The following is a 5,000-nucleotide window of genomic DNA, read 5'->3' as shown; positions in this document are numbered from 1 at the left end:
ACACAAATCCAACTACGAGCTTTTTAACCGCAACAACTTTAATATACGCTATTGGAGCTGGAATTACCGCGGCTGCTGGCACCAGACTTGCCCTCCAATAGATACTCGTTAAAGGATTTAAAGTGTACTCATTCCGATTACGGGGCCTCGGATGAGTCCCGTATCGTTATTTTTCGTCACTACCTCCCCGTGCCGGGAGTGGGTAATTTGCGCGCCTGCTGCCTTCCTTGGATGTGGTAGCCGTTTCTCAGGCTCCCTCTCCGGAATCGAACCCTGATTCCCCGTTACCCGTTACAACCATGGTAGGCGCAGAACCTACCATCGACAGTTGATAAGGCAGACATTTGAAAGATGCGTCGCCGGTACGAGGACCGTGCGATCAGCCCAAAGTTATTCAGAGTCACCAAGGCAAACGGACCGGACGAGCCGACCGATTGGTTTTGATCTAATAAAAGCGTCCCTTCCATCTCTGGTCGGGACTCTGTTTGCATGTATTAGCTCTAGAATTACCACAGTTATCCAAGTAACGTGGGTACGATCTAAGGAACCATAACTGATTTAATGAGCCATTCGCGGTTTCACCTTAATGCGGCTTGTACTGAGACATGCATGGCTTAATCTTTGAGACAAGCATATGACTACTGGCAGGATCAACCAGGGAGCTGCGTCAACTAGAGCTGAGCAGCCGGCCGCCCGGGAGTGTGTCCCGGGGGCCCGCGCGAACACGCAAGCGTCCGCTCAATTATTCTGCAAACAGGAGGAGGCTGAGCTCCCCTGCACAATACACCTCGAAACCCTCTCAGGTCCCGGCGGCGCGCAGCGCCGTCCTAAGTACTTGGTCGGGTTCGAGAGAGGCGCAATCGCCCGGAGTTTGGCGAGTAGACGCTTTAGGTGCGACCACCCGTGCTCCCAACTGAGCTTGCCGCTGCCGACAGAGGCCCGGGAGCGTGCTGTCGTGGCATTGCCGGCGGGAGACAACACGCGCCACCTACGGTGGCCGGCAGCTCCAACGCCAGCGCCACAGAAGGACAAAAGCCCCACTTGGGTGCCGAAGCGAACGCGCCAACACGTCCGCACAGCTGCGATACAAACCACCTGCGAGAACCGCAGAGGCGACCGAGCAGCAGACGGCGTCGCGGCGCCGAGCGCCGGGCGGCGGCGCATCCTCAGCGCACACAGTCCTCAATCGGACCAGCACACTGCAGATGTCCACCGCGCTTCGCACCGGGCCCGCGAGGACCTACTTTGGCCGCACGGCGCCGCGTGCAGGGTGCGCCGGCGCGCAGCTGCGCCGCCTGCCGCCTCCGTCGGCCGGCGCGCCTGCCACTGGCCGCCCCCACCAGCCGGCTGTAGCGCGTGCGCCCACGCACCGCGCGGCCAGCACGCCGGGAGGCCCCCCCTCACCGGCCGGGGACGGTCCCACCCAGCCACCGCCGCGTATCGCTTCACACCCACATGCCATTCACGTTCGTGGGCATGGTGGGTATCGCTGAAACAACCGGTTGGTAGCTCAACCGATCGTCGCCATCACTGATTCACCTCTAGCGAGAACAACCGCACCACAACGGTTTACCAGTTGTTCATTTGCGTAACGTCACCAGCAAACGTAGACGTCCATCGCCATTTGCAAATTCAACGATTGTTGCATGCCTGTGTCAGGTGTCACGACACACTATGTCTGCCCACATACACGCAACAACATGTGCACGCTTCGCGAACACGTGGAAGGTGGCCCCCGTACGTATGCGATGTCCATTGCGCGAACGACTGTCAACCGGCCTCTGTCGCATGTCGCAGATGTGGAACGCAGTGCACCATGCTATCACGGTGAGTGAGAAGAGACGACTACGTCTGACAACACGCGCCACTACATCAACAGACGGCTCATGCTGATCGCCATCCACGGCATACCATACTGCAATCCAGCTCTTATAGGGAGACGACACGTAGCTGAGTGCACAATATTTGGACCGTATGGTTCGCCGTTGTTGGCGCAGTCGTGGTACGGTCACACATGTACCACGATGTATCATTCAGTACATGAGGACCAATGTGCAGTACAGTGTGTGATTTGGACGTACAACATCAGCGGACAGTTGACACAAGCCGTACCACAACGTAGGCTGTGCTTCGCCATGCGAATGCCAATGAACAACTGCGAAGGGCATTGAGCATGTACGTCCTGCTGCCATCCGCATTACAGTGTATAGCTGCAAGGTGTTTAACATGAAGCGATACTCTGGGGACCGGGCAGTGCGGGTAGCAAACTATATTGCGGGGGTTGCAGTTAGGCAACACTACACTAATTTAACGCGTCGTATGACAATTACAGAGCAGGTTAAGGCCCAACGTGTGTTGGGTTAAGGCCCAACGTGTGTTGGGTTAAGGCCCAACGTGTGTTGGGTTAAGGCCCAACGTGTGTTGGGTTAAGGCCCAACGTGTGTTGGGTTAAGGCCCAACGTGTGTTGGGTTAAGGCCCAACGTGTGTTGGGTTAAGGCCCAACGTGTGTTGGGTTAAGGCCCAACGTGTGTTGGGTTAAGGCCCAACGTGTGTTGGGTTAAGGCCCAACGTGTGTTGGGTTAAGGCCCAACGTGTGTTGGGTTAAGGCCCAACGTGTGTTGGGTTAAGGCCCAACGTGTGTTGGGTTAAGGCCCAACGTGTGTTGGGTTAAGGCCCAACGTGTGTTGGGTTAAGGCCCAACGTGTGTTGGGTTAAGGCCCAACGTGTGTTGGGTTAAGGCCCAACGTGTGTTGGGTTAAGGCCCAACGTGTGTTGGGTTAAGGCCCAACGCGGGTTAGGTTAAGGCGCAACGCGGGTTAGGTTAAGGCGCAACGCGGGTTAGGTTAAGGCGCAACGCGGGTTAGGTTAAGGCGCAACGCGGGTTAGGTTAAGGCGCAACGCGGGTTAGGTTAAGGCGCAACGCGGGTTAGGTTAAGGCGCAACGCGGGTTAGGTTAAGGCGCAACGCGGGTTACGTTAAGGCGCAACGCGGGTTACGTTAAGGCGCAACGCGGGTTACGTTAAGGCGCAACGCGGGTTACGTTAAGGCGCAATATAGGTTAGGTTAAGGCGCAATATAGGTTAGGTTAAGGCGCAATATAGGTTAGGTTAAGGCGCAATACGGGTTAGGTTAAGGCGCAATACGGGTTAGGTTAAGGCGCAATACGGGTTAGGTTAAGGCGCAATACGGGTTAGGTTAAGGCGCAATACGGGTTAGGTTAAGGCACAATACGGGTTAGGTTAAGGCACAATACGGGTTAGGTTAAGGCACAATACGGGTTAGGTTAAGGCACAATACGGGTTAGGTTAAGGCACAATACGGGTTAGGTTAAGGCACAATACGGGTTAGGTTAAGGCACAATACGGGTTAGGTTAAGGCACAATACGGGTTAGGTTAAGGCACAATACGGGTTAGGTTAAGGCACAATACGGGTTAGGTTAAGGCACAATACGGGTTAGGTTAAGGCACAATACGGGTTAGGTTAAGGCACAATACGGGTTAGGTTAAGGTACAATACGGGTTAGGTTAAGGTACAATACGGGTTAGGTTAAGGTACAATACGGGTTAGGTTAAGGTACAATACGGGTTAGGTTAAGGTACAATACGGGTTAGGTTAAGGTACAATACGGGTTAGGTTAAGGTACAATACGGGTTAGGTTAAGGTACAATACGGGTTAGGTTAAGGTACAATACGGGTTAGGTTAAGGTACAATACGGGTTAGGTTAAGGTACACATTGTTGTAAGGAAAGGTGTTTTGGGGGGGGGGGGGGGCCGGTTTGTTGATTGTGATTATCGTAAGTAAATGACTGCGGCATCATCTGATTTGCCACGTCAGGGTGCACCTTTGGCTCATAACAGGCGGCGCTCTGATTCCATGCTTGTGGCAGACCTGTGTCTTTCATTCCTGCCATTGTTTGTGTGGTGTGACAGGAGGCAGTATTGTGATGTTGGGTGCACCCCTGTGTAGGACATGTGTGGGTGTTGGTGGCTTAGCTGAGCAATGGTGGTTGTCGGAAGGGTGAGATATTCTGTTTTGTGAGTGGACCTCCCGGTCTGGTTATGATAGTGTGGATTGTCTAATGTGGCAGAGAGGATGCACTGGGTGTTGTTCCATGCTGGTGCTTACATATTGTCTGTGTGCCTGTTACAGGCAGAGAGTAGTGCGTGATAAGAGTGTCTGGCTGACGTGTGATTGTGAGCAGAGTCTTTCAGCATGTATACGGACAGTTGTATACATTATCTGTATTCTGATGGCTCTATCTATTACTAATCAGCGCCGTGTATACGTTTAATCCGGTTCCAGTCGAAACTATTGTATCTCTGTACATTAGTGACACGGCGAGCCCGCTATGTAGTTACTCGTCTCGGCAGCTTCCACCGGTGTATCGCAAATGATTATAAGGAATCAGTCTAGTCGTCAATACCGATAGTGTGACGTCACATGTCTGGGGTGGGGGACGCTGCGCCCTTCCGGTGGGTCATGGCCTAGGAAGACTCTTCCCACGCAGGGGGGCTTGGACTGTCATTGACTCTTCCGAGTAATATACTTGCCGTACGTTTTTGCGACTGCGAGTGCAACGCTCACCGGTACCGACATGGATGGAGCGCCTCCTAGCTGCCGCTGAGCATCTGCATTCGTACAGAGAGCAACGCGATCGCGTCTGTAGCTCGTACGTGGTACAGCTCGCAGCTCATGTATATGGACAGCGGGAATGTCGCATATTGGACATAACTCTTCATGAAACGCACGTTATAGGGGTGGATTGCACATTGCGAGTGCGAGCAAAGTCCGCCGTTCATCCGCTGGAGTTGCGAGTCGAGCGGTTGGGGTGGGGCACGAACGGGTGCAGGTGGAGTGATTGCCGGTCCACGACTTCGTGCGGCAGAGGCGCTGGCGTTGGGGTGCTGTTGTCGACAGAGGATGCAGGCTTTGTGGGTGGGGTCGAAAGAAGGGCACTGTGGGCCCATGGCTGTCTTAGTCGGCTTGGCGTCTCATAG

At 54.2% G+C, this 5,000-nt stretch overlaps 1 non-coding gene across 1 annotated transcript in view; it reads right to left on the bottom strand.

Annotated features, from left to right (window-relative positions):
• LOC124569794 overlaps nt 1–661 on the bottom strand; it is a 1,912-nt gene extending 1,251 nt beyond the window's left edge. Inside the window, exon 1 of the ribosomal RNA XR_006971313.1 lies at nt 1–661. This exon is cut by the window's left edge and continues 1,251 nt beyond it. This is a non-coding gene — a ribosomal RNA (small subunit ribosomal RNA).
• Nucleotides 662–5,000: the final 4,339 nt, after the last annotated feature.

This window comes from Schistocerca americana, unplaced genomic scaffold (assembly GCF_021461395.2).
Source record: "Schistocerca americana isolate TAMUIC-IGC-003095 unplaced genomic scaffold, iqSchAmer2.1 HiC_scaffold_1544, whole genome shotgun sequence".
In the NCBI taxonomy this organism is placed as follows: domain Eukaryota; kingdom Metazoa; phylum Arthropoda; class Insecta; order Orthoptera; family Acrididae; genus Schistocerca; species Schistocerca americana.
Note: the sequence above shows the minus strand (reverse complement) of the source record. Positions and strands in the feature narration are given on the sequence as shown.